The sequence below is a fragment of the Bos indicus x Bos taurus genome, chromosome X (assembly GCF_003369695.1).
Source record: "Bos indicus x Bos taurus breed Angus x Brahman F1 hybrid chromosome X, Bos_hybrid_MaternalHap_v2.0, whole genome shotgun sequence".
Classification (NCBI taxonomy): domain Eukaryota; kingdom Metazoa; phylum Chordata; class Mammalia; order Artiodactyla; family Bovidae; genus Bos; species Bos indicus x Bos taurus.
The window spans coordinates 99,020,438-99,032,836 of NC_040105.1; the positions used below are offsets into that span (position 1 = coordinate 99,020,438).

Consider the following 12,399-nt stretch of genomic DNA (forward strand, 5'->3'; position numbering starts at 1 on the left):
TCCATTCACCAGCCTGGTTTTTTTTTTTTTTTTTTTTTTTTTAAGCTTCTTCAGGAAGGCCTTGGCTGAGACCAATTTATACTCTTCTGTCTGCTGACAAACCCCAACACAAATGCTGAGAGACCTACAGGTGCCTTATTGGGAGATTTCTAATAGATTTATAGTGGCTCTTGGTCTGGAACAGTGTGGAACAGATAAGTTTTGGGGCCACCATTTTAAGTAGCTAGGAGAGGTCAGTCATTATTTGATTTTATTTACGTTTCACATACTTAGGGTAAGTGTTATCACTTTGTGCTGGGATCTATTTTTTTGGGAGGAGGGGACTATTTTAAGCACATTACAAATATACATTTACTTAACTTTGGAACTCTGTAAAGTAGGTACTTTGATTATCTCCAGATTATAGAGGAGGAAAATGTAACACAAAGAAGTCAAACAATTTACCCATATCATACAACTATCGAGCTGCAGAGCTAGGATTCAAATCCAGGGAGCCTCTTCTGTGTAGTCCAAGCAGTAACCACTATCCATCCGGACATTCACTGATTTCTGGGCCTTCTAGACTACCTTGGTTCCAGAGGAGGGAACCTCTTTAGCCTTTCTCAGTTTCTTGGATTATGGGTTAGTTTCAGTATCCCATTGGACTTCATGATTTACTCAGTGTTTAAGGTGTAAGAAAGCTTCTAGCAGGTACTGCTGGATTTTTTGAGTGGGAGATGTAATCTTTGTTTTCTGAGAAGTTAAAAATGACTTAATCATAAAGGCCACATGAAGACCAAAAAAAAAAAGTAACTTAAGGACTTTTACAAAGCTTTCTATGCATCAAGATACTGAGAAACGTGGAAGGGGGTACTTAGATTCTGCACCACAATTCTTCTCTAGGCTAGAAGTTGTGTCTGAGGCCATTACTAGGCGTGCTGCTACGGATCTATATGTCTGCTTACAGAAGGCTTACCATTTGAGACTGACATCACCAGTTATGTCTTTGTTAGTTTCCACCATGACAGGAAGACTAGCCTGTAATTGAGCTATGTACACTCTAGTCGTATATCAAAGGGAGGCTGGTGAATATGAAGATGAATTCTAATATTTATGTATTCACATACATAATATGTATAATATGTATGTGTATATACAAGTACACATATACATAGGCACATATACAAACAAGAGGCTTCCCTGGTTTCTCAGATGGTAAAGAATCCACCTGCAATGCAGGGAATTTGGGTTTGATCCCTGGGTCAGAAAGATCCCCTGGAGAAGGGAATGGTTACACACTCCAGTATTCTAGCCTGGATAATTCCACGGACAGAGTTGCCTGGTGGCTACAGTCCATGAAATCACAAAGAGTCAGACATAACTGAGCAACTAACACTTTCACTTTCATTTTTCTCACATATACATATATACACACGCGTGCATGCTAAATTGCTGCAATCGTGTATGACTCTTTGTGACCCCATGGACTATAGCCTGCCAGGCTCCTCTGTCCATGGCAAGAGTACTCCCTCCAGGCAAGAATACTGAAGGGTTGCCATGACTTCCTCCAGGGTATCTTCCCAACCCAGGGATCAAACCTGCGTCTCTCAAGTCTCCTGCATTGGCAGGCAGATTCCTTATGACTAGCACCACGTGGCAAGACCCCACATGTATACATACACACCAATATATAACTAGAGATTGTTGAGAATTTAGTCTATGTCAGTCTCTGTGCTAAATGTTTCATAGAAATTATTATTCTGTTCATCATCATATCGAACCTATAATATAGGTATCATTATTTATCCTCTTTGACAGATGAGAAAATGGAGGTACAAAGATGTAAAGTCAGTTATTAGTAGGAACTGTCAGGATACATACCCAAAATATCATCTATTACATATAATTTGAGTTAGGCCTTATGCTTTATCATACTTTCTTAAAACTCTTTTTACATTCATATTTTCCCAATCTTTTTTTTTTCTTTTTGACTACTCATTACATAAAGTTTTTTAAAGTTAGGCAGAATAGAGTTGAGGCTTCAGTGAAATGTCAAATATTGCAATATTGTGTTACAGAACTAGGCCACAATGGATTTGAATATTTTCCCTCTTTAATTTTTCTATTTCAGGTTTAAAAAACCCTTATCAACACAGGGTATGGAAAAAATGCCTGGTTTATTGGTTGATCTGTGATATGTGAATAAGATCCAATTCTGCTATGTTTAACAAGGAAAAAAAATAAAATGCTATGAAAATGTTGTGAATATTTTATTATCTTAATTAGGATGTATTTTGAAGCAATAAATTTCACATCCTTGGCTTATGATGATAAGCTGATACATATGCTAGGCAACTATATTATCAAAATTAAAATATATTCAGTGCACAAAACAGTAGTAAGAATACCATAAATCTAGATTCATTATTTTAGAAAGGAACATAGTGTTATGAGCTGAATTATATCCCTCCAAATTCCTATGTTGAAGTTCTAACTCCTAGTGCCCCAGAATGTGGCTGTATTTGGAGAGAGGGCCTTTAAAGAAGTAATTAAATTAAAATGGGGTTGTTAGGGCGGGCCCTAATCCAGTATAACTGGTGTCCTTATAAGAAAAGGAAATTATGACAGATAACACAAACAAATGACCATGTGAGGACACAGCAAGATGGCAGCCATCTGCAAGGCAAGGAGAGAGGCCACAGAAGAAATTAAACATGCCAATGCCCCGACCTTGGATTTCTAACCTCCAGAACTGTGAGAAAGTAAATTTCCGTTGTGTATGCTACCCAAAAATATAAACTAACTTTTTGGCCAACCCAATATTTGTTACAGAAACTGTAGTAAATGAATACACACAGTGATGATTAAGAAGTCAATAACTATTACAAAGTTAGTCGAAATTCTATAATTTAGAAGTTCTTATTTTGGCAGGTTGTTCAGATAGGAACTCAAATATTGCTTTTCTATATGGTGTTGTTTAGTTTCCAAGTCATGCCCGATTGTTTTGCGACCTCATGGACTATAGCCCACCAGGTTCCTTTATCCTTGGGAATTCTCCAGGCAAGAATACTGGAGTGGGTCGCCATTTCCTTCTCCAGGGGATCTTCTTGAACCAGGGATCAAGACAACTCTGTCTCCTGACCATGGTGGCTTATATTAAAACAAACATACAAATAAAAAATAACTCTAGCTATCTTGATATTTTCTTTTTACTTTATCTTATGGGAAAGAAGTTTATACTTTCAGAAAGAAAATTGTTTAGAGTAAAATTGATTAGATGCTATTTTTTGAGGTGATGGTTCCAGAGCATAAAAACCTATTCCTTAGAGTGAAAGTGAAGTCGCTCAGTCGTGTTCGACTCTTTGCGACCCCATGGACTATAGCCTATCAGACTCCTCTGTCCATGGGATTTTCCAGGCAAGAGTGCTGGAGTGGATTGCCATTTCCTTCTCCAGGGGATCTTCCTGACCCAGGAATCGAACCTGGGTCTCCTGCATTGCAGGCAGACGCTGTACCATCTGAGCCACCAGGGAAGCCCCAATACCTATTCCTTAGGGTAGGTATTCTCAAATATAATTTAGTCCTGAATGTTATGTTTATATCCATTTGGAAGTTCACTATTTAATTGAATCTGTATTAATTGTTGATTTAATTTATTATCTATTTATTTCCAATGTTGATTTCCTGATTTTTCATGTAAACTTTTCACATTCTCTTCTCTAGATATGTACAAACAAAATAACTAAGTAAGATTAAGATGTCTAGAGACCCTTAGTGACTAGATGAAGGTCACACTGTTGTGGACTAAAACTAGACTTTTGCAAGTCTTAATAAGCCTAAGTATACACTTTTCATGATCATTAGCTGAGTCAGTGCTAATTTCACAAATCATAAGTCAGAAATGTTTTCATACATAATTATGGGCCATTTGACTCATTTTCCAGACTTCATGCTATAATTTGTTGGTTTTTAACTTCACAATGCCACTTTTAAAGAATGGGGAGATGGAAAATAGGAATTAAAAAAAAAAGTCTTTAGGAAGGAAGTTATACATAGAATAACCAGTATGGGAGACTCTATGCTTTGGGAATAACCAGAGTGAGAAGTCTACCTAGGGTCTTCCGAAAATAGCCTCTGGATTAAACAAATTATTGAGAAAAAATAAAATAAAAAAACCTACCATGACACATGTTTTACTGAATCATAACAATGTAAATATTAGTTTAAAAATTCGTACAATCAAACAATAACCAGGAAGTGTTACTGATCTAATTTATCATCACTTGCGATGTTTCAAACTTAAAACGAGGCTTGGGCTGACTGAATTGGTGTTACCAGGCAAAACTGCAAAGTAGGTGGCCTTCTACTTATTTTTAGGTACTCCTTCCCTGCTTCTTAGTGGATGTACAGGGCCCTCATTACTTCTCCTTATTCCCTAGCTTAAGGTCCCAAAGAGGCACTCTCACTGCTAACCCTAACCTTCTCACCAAATAACCCTGGCTCTACAGTACTTCTCCCATGTTCCCTGCACCTCAACAAAATATTCTGTTCACTCACAACCTAGAAAGTAGTCAGAATGGAGTAATTATTAATAATATGGAGGTATAAAATAGTGATAGTAATAGATGCTTGTGTTTTATAGGAAGAGCTTGTTTACATGCAGTCTGAATTGACAGAGGAGGTCTTTTGGGGGAGATAAATCTTCCCAATTGCTCTTATCTTTCCTTCTTTAGGGGCTTCCCTTGTGGCTCAGCTGGTAAAGAATCTGTCTACAATGCAGGAGACCTGGGTTCGATCCCTGGGTAGGGAAGATCCCCTGGAGAAAGGAAAGGCTACCCACTCCAGTATTTTGGCCTGGAGAATTCATTCAGTCCATGGGGGCGCAAAGAGTCGGACACGACTGAGCAACTTTCACTTCACTTTCCTTCTTTAGAGGAAATATTCTTAAGAATTTCACATGCCATTTAGATCTCTTTTCTAGATTTTTGGGCTCACAGTAAAGTGGTTGTGTCGTAGGTATGGTAGTGGGAGATGGCTGTGAGGCTGAATGTAAGAAACAAAAGTACTCAACAAGCAGCACAATGTTTAGTTTAAAAGCCCGTGGAAGCAATGATGCACAACTCAGAATGAAGAAGCAGTTGTCTGAAATCTGTATATGAAAGACAGAGTTTCCTTAACTTCTTATATAATACTGCTTTATGAAATGGCCATTCTGTTTAAATTAAAATTTGAGTGTTTTAAGTGTTTTTCTTTGACATTCAAAGATAACTATTTGGAAACACACTTAGGCATTATTTTGAGTTTTTCTACTTTCTTAGAGGAAATTAAAAAGGAAAATATGCTTATGTACTACCCTCGAGATGTGCCATAACTGAAAAAATATAGTATTTCTGAAAAGCACAGGTAAATTAGTTTGTAGAATGTGAACTTGTGCGATGTTTCCTCACATTTAGATTTAGGTTATACATTTTGGGCATGGGAACCATTCTAGATTAAAGGGGGCTAAAAAGACTTTAAATGTAATATATGATCTTTAATCTTTTTCTTTTGCTATAAAACATATTAGAGAACTGATGAAATCTGAATAAAGTCTATGAATTCGTATTTTATCAATGTTAACTTACTGATGCTGATAAATTTACTGTTACATAAAAGAATGTTCAGTTTGGAAAAAACATATTTAAGTATTTAAAGGTGAAGGAGCATCATGTAACAATTTAGTCTCAAACATTCAGAAAAAAATGATGCATATTGTGCATGTCTGTATCTAAAAAGAGAAAATGATAAAGCAGATTTGATAAAATATTAATATTTCGGCAATCTGGGAAAAGGGTATATCAACATCCTTGGACTCTTTTTGGTTTCTTTGTGACTTCCTTGTAAGCCTAAAATTATTTCAAAGTTAAAAATATTTTTTAAAAGCTATAGAATATTTTGAACGTGTTTATGTACATTAGGTTATTTCCAAATTTATATATACACTAGGCAAGAAGACCTGAAAGATAAGTTTTAAACTGAAACTTTAATTTCTAAGATCCACTTTACATAAATTAAATCCAAATACTAAAGTCATTTAGCAAGTCAGCCTATCTAAAGATTAGATCATAGGTGAATAAAAGCAAACAAATCAAATAGAAAGCAAGTTGAAAAATAAAAATGTGAAAAGTGTTTTCAAATTATGTTTTTTCTTTTAAAATTTAAATAAAATATTTTCCCAGCACTTGGGAAACTCTCTGTCATTATATAAATAGGCAGATTTCTCCATGTAGGCTTTAATATACTAACTGAGCAAAATTCCAAAAATCTTTTAAAAAATAACAAATATATGAATTCACTTATTTCACTTTGTAGTGAAATAGTAGTAGTGCTTTGCTTGGACATGTTTCAAGTTCTTATTGTGACAAGAAAAAACTTTTAAACCAATATAAAGTTTTAGAGTCATCTTGGTCAATTAGTTAAATCAAACCATGAGCCAGAAAACCAAGTTACATTAGTCTTTTTATAGATATATTTTTTTTCTTTTCAAGGTGTCATCTTGCACAGAACATATACGAAAAATTATATATGGCATGTGCAAAAAAAAAATTTCATAAGAAATAAGCAAAATATTACACTTTGTTTTAAAGGCATTGTCAACTTTGGATAAAAAATGGGCTTGTGTTTGGGCTTCCCTGGTGGCTCAGCAGTAAAGAATCCACTTGCAATTCAGGAGACACAGGTTCGTTCCCTGGGTCGGGAAGATCCCCTGGAGGAGGGCATTGCAACCCACTCCAGTATTCTTGCCTGGAGAATCCCATGGACAGAGGAGCCTGGCAGTCTACAGTCCATAATGTCATAAAGAGTCGGACACGACTGAGTGATTAAGCATGCACACATGGGCTTGTATTCACTCCTCAATACGGGTATAATTTTTACATTTGATTAGATTAGAAAACTAGGGCATATCATTGAATACTGGTGCCATTTCATGACTAAGAAAAACAACATGGCTTACAGAGCCTTCCTGGCATGTCATGCTTTCCAGCCAAATGCCGCCCATGCTCTTTACAGCATATTCAAAACAGAAGCACAAAAATGAGAACTCGTAACAAGGTACCTCAAGGAGAGTCACAGAGAGTGAGTCATTCTGTTGTGTGCCAGTTGTAGGGCCAAGAAATCAGAAAAGAAGAGAGGAACAAATTCTCCAGATTAAATACAACCTTAAGGGCTTCCCTGGTGGCCCAGTGGTGAAGATTCCACTTGCCAATGCAGGAGACACGAGTTTGATCCCCGATCCAGGAAGATCCCACATGCCCTGGAGCAATGAAGCCCGCACACGACAACTACTGAGCCAGTGCTCTAAAGCTCTGGAACCACAACTACTGAGTCCATGCGCTGCAACTGCGGAAGCCCGTGTACCCTAGAGCCTGTGCTGCACAACAAGAGAAGCCACGACAAGAAGCCTGCATACACGACTAGAGAACAGCCCCTGCTCTCTAAAGGAAAGCCTCAGAAGCAATGAAGAACCAGTACAGCCAAAAATAAATCAAATTATTTTTAAAAAACTTAAAATTTTGTGACTATCAAAAATTGTGTGGGAGGGTGTGAGGTAAAACTAATAAAAGATGAATGAATGAATGATTAGGGAGTTTGGATTTGGACTGCACAAAGCATTCTGGCATCCTCAGGTCTGCTCTTTTCCCTAGGAGAGAGTAGCTTCTGTTGCCAGGAATTAGAATATGGGTTTGAACTTAGATCTATCACAATGGCCACTGGAGTATTTCCAACAGCACTGTTGAGCCCAGACCAGCTCACAAGAACTGATGCTAAACTTATTGTAACTTAGTTCCCATAGGATAGATATATGTGAAAAACAAATATAAATAAGATTCTTAAATAGGGAGGCAATATGGAGCAATGTGAAGACCAGAGGATTTCAAATCAGGCAGAACCGGGGTCAATTCCTATCATTTAGTGGTTGCATAACCTTTGGCAGCTTCCTTAACTTCTCTGTGCCTCAAATGGTTCATCTATAAAATGAGGATAATGATATCTATCCTGTAAAGATTCTTTGAGGATTACATGATTGATAGTTCTTGCCTCAGATCAGTACAAAAAATGTTAGTTGTGTGGGAGCAAAGGTTAGAATGTTGGAAACTGAAATGAGGCACCTGAAGCTACCTCAAAGGAGATGCTGAAGTTAGAGTGACTTCTAAGAAGAAGGGTTATCAAGCATCTAATCTGAAGCTGATTTTAAAAGCACAGGCTTGGGTAGAAATTCAAAGAACAGCACCTATGCAAAGTAAGAAGCATGCTGGTCACGCTTCCACATCTTTTGAGGCAAAAGCTTAGGGATTTGCTAATAATGCTCAATTATCTACACAGGTGATTAACTAGGTTTTGACCTTCATCCCCTGGCTTCTTTCTACTTGTTGTTATACTCATTTTGTTCTGCTTGTTGACTTTTCTTGCTCTGCAACTGCAAAAGCTAAAAGAATAGGTCTAGTCAACTTAACCAGAGAAAACCTTCCACACCCCAAGCAGAACTGAGCTAGAAAAGTAATGTATCTGAGCAAGACAGAAGACAATTTCTTGTAAAAATTTCCCATTGGTCTGAGAGGTGAAATACCATTGATCCCTAGCAAGAGTAGGGATAGCAGGGAGAAAGGACGCGGTGTCCATGGGCATTCAGCTCTTCCTGATTGCGGTCCTCACAGTTTGACCTCATTCTTTCATGTAAGTATAATCAGTGTCATGACCGTGAACCACATCTATATTGAAATGCTGAGAACTGGAGTTGCAAACAGAGATAATTTGGTGTCTGCTACCCCTTCCTCTAACTATATGAAAAAAGTTAGCTTTAAATCAACAGTTGGCCTGGTTGAAAAAAAAAGTGGAAGTGAGTGACACACGTGAGGTCAGATAGAAATACACTCTCCACCTCACTGCTTCACTGAGAATGTGAATGTAATTCTGTCCTGCCTAGTGGATGGACATCTTCGATCAGCAGCCTTATGACAGTTAAATGTACTGCTGGATGGTACATGATGCAACTTTGGTTAGAAAAAAAGAGTGATGGGGTGGGGGGGAACCCACAAGGTTTTAAGCCTATTTATCAACGTCTCTTAACCTTTTGCAATTTTAATGAACATTTAATCTGAGGTCATGTAAGATGTGTAGCTGAAACTAAAAATGAAGAGCTGTATTTTATTAGCTTGATGTATGTTAAATCTCTACGATAATAATAGGGTAGCTTGGTTTTAGAAACTAAGTTGAGACTTCAATAAGGGTTAGTATCAGTATATGACAAAATTCATTTGGGAGGAGGGAAGAGAGGGACGTTTTGGCTTGTTGAATAAACACTATTTAAATTTCATGAAGATCAATTTCTGTGTTATTGTACTGAATTTTCCTCTGCTTTCCAGAGGATTACCTTATAGACTTAGCTATATAGATTGTCCATATATTAAGGGTCATTGGAATTTGAGAAACCTCTCAAAGTGAATGAAAATAGATTCCTCCCTCACCCCATTGAGAAAGAACTATACCCTCCCATTTTAACTCAGTTAAAAAAGGGGGAAAATTAAAAAGGAAAAAACAGCTTCTGAATTCAATTGATTCTTTTTTTCGTATTAAGACTAAGTTGAAAATTGGATATCCAATTTACCACCGAGAGGGTATTCAAATACTTTTGCTCAATCCCTCATTGCTTCTAAATTCACTCAAAGGCAAGATTACTAATTCCTCCTGACAGAAAATCAAGATTTAATGAGCAGCTGACAGCCCTTAGGAATTACTGGGGAAATTTAATAGGATAGTTTTGACTAAATAATGTGCTTTTACATATATGAAAGACACATTATGCAGAGTGACGAACATACAATAAATGTTAGTTTAGTGGTTAAACTTTTGGCCAAGTGGTTCATTTTATAGGAATATATATTTTTATCAAACTTCCGAGAAAAAGAGCTATATTGTCTCCTACATTCTTACCTGGACTATACATTTTCGCAGATGGCCACAAAATCTTGCATTCATTTTTAATTCAAATAAATAGCTATTTTGTCTCCTGCTAAGTACTAAGTACTGGAGGAGATAGAGCTAAACAGACTCCAAATCTCGTGGGTGGTGGAGATAGGATAATGAGACAGCTATAACATGAAAAATTAAGTGCAATAGCAGAGGGACAAGGGGAAAGAAATAGCACTGGGTTTGGGGGCAAGTGGATGGGAGTGGTATGTATGTTCAGGCAGTAAGTCTTCATGAAGGAATTTGTATCTGAAATAAACCTGGAAGATTTGGGGCTTTCTTGGTGCCTCAGATCTTCCTGCAATGCAGGAGACTCAAGTTCAATCCCTGAGTCAGGAAGATCCCCTGGAGGAGGGCATAGCAACCCACTCCAGTATTCTTGCCTGGAGAATTCCATGGACAGAGGAGCCTGGCAGGCTACAGTCCATAGGGTCACAAAGAGCTGGACACGACTGAGTGACTACACTTTCACTTTTTCACTTGAGTGAATGTTGGGGAAATGGTGAGGAAAGCCATAGAGGTGGGAAAGGTAATGTCTAGTCAGAGAAATGGGAATCATTCAGTCTGCTTGGAGTCAAGGGTAGGTGAAGGGGGAAAGAGTGAAAAAACATAGGCAGAAAAGTTCTATTGAAGATTATACCATGGATGGTCTTGAATACCAAGTTGAGTCCATAATTAAGTGTCCAGCTTGTCTCACCAACTGGATTCTAAGTATTTCAGGCATAGAGACTGTTTGAATATGTCTTTGCTATTTCCACAGTAACCCGGGACAACAAGCTTGGATGCAGAGTAGGTCTGTAATAAACAGTCAAGCAACTGAATGGGTTGTAAAATTATTTTTCAGTGGATCTTTTTCTTTTACTTTTTCTTAAGCCTTCATTTTAAACCTCCTTTAGAAGTAGAGTTTAAATTGCCATGCGAAGATGAAAACATAAATAGAATGCTAGCCCAGTGATTCAGGTAAGCTTTAGAGTCCTGCCTAAAAGAAAGTGCCGCTGCTGGAGCTCAGGTAGTCTATAGAGCCTGGTGCCCCTTGAACCAAACCTGTTAAAGTAATATCCTGTGGTACATTTTATAAGAAAGCTAACTTCTAGTCAGTAAAAATGACATGGCCTAAATGGTTTTTATATAGGATTTTAGCTTTCAGATCGCCTCCACAGGGAAATAACATCAAACCTAAAAGTGAGGTGGAAAAATGGAGATGCAGAAACATTGCGTCTTGTGCATTGATTTTATTTCTGGTTCCCTCTCTCCTCAGAGGAACACTACAACAAACTGAAAAAAAGCTAGTGATAATCTGTTTATAAATTACATTTTGTTGACTGTAATGACAACTGAATCACTTTGGTTTTAGACCCTCTATGTAATGATTAATGATCACATTAAATAATATTTAAGTATGCATATTATTGATTTAATATTCTAACTAGCTTAATTTCTTGGGAAGAGGATATATTTTATATGCTTGGAATTCAATTTAAAGAAAACTTACTAGTGTTCTCCTTCCCTTCCAACTACAATTTCATGTGATGTGATACTATTTGAATCTCTGGGACAGTAAATTGAGGGAGTTTGATAGGGAAGGGTACTTCTTGTGTTTCTGATGAATAAACATAATATGAATTAATCTTATTTGTATCAACAGTTAGTAATGCACTTACAAAGAAAGTTCAACAATTATTATAATGAAGCAGGAAAGAATCAATTTAAATCTAAGGCTGCTGATAGATTTGAGAGTGACAGATCAAGCACAGTACCTGACACCATTCAATATTTTTTGAATGAAGAAAATGTAAATATTTCTCAGTACAATTAAAAAATAATATATGTAGAGACTTTTAAAATATGTTGAATGGAGGTTCTTCAAGGAGTACTTTAAAATGATGGATACAACTTAGAGGGGTGGGATGGAGTGGGAGGTGGGAAGCAGGTTCAAGAGGGAGGGGACATATTGATTCATGTCACTGTATGGCAGAACCCAATCCAATACTGTAAAGCAATTATCCTTCAATTAAAAATAAATTTTAAAAAATGCATCCGTATAAAAAAATAATTCCACTTAAGAATATACTAGACTTGGCCATGATTTTTTCATAGTCCTTTAAATTCTAGCATAGATTACATATGAACACATATTATGTGCAGCTTCTCCCATCTAGAGGTAGAATCCATTTCCCCCACCCCTTCACAATCTGGACTGGCTTTGTGACTTGCTTTGACTAACAGAATGCAGCATAAGTGACACTGTGACTTCTGACCCAGGCTCTGGAGACTGTGTAGCTCCCATCCTTGACCTCTTGAAACATTGCACAGGCCACATAGGAAGCCTGCACTTCTTTCTGGAGAGGCCATGAGATTGGAAATGCTGGGCTGACATTCCCAACTAACCACCAGGCATGTGAGTGAGTCCAC

At 37.2% G+C, this 12,399-nt stretch overlaps 1 protein-coding gene and 1 non-coding gene across 5 annotated transcripts in view; both read right to left on the bottom strand.

The window, feature by feature from the left end:
- The window catches only part of DIAPH2 (diaphanous related formin 2), a 982,036-nt gene that overhangs the window by 50,629 nt on the left and 919,008 nt on the right, over window positions 1–12,399 (bottom strand). The gene's annotated exons all lie outside the window — the stretch shown is intronic.
- Window positions 3,440–3,512, bottom strand: TRNAC-GCA. Its single transcript has one exon. It is a non-coding gene; the product is annotated as a tRNA-Cys (tRNA).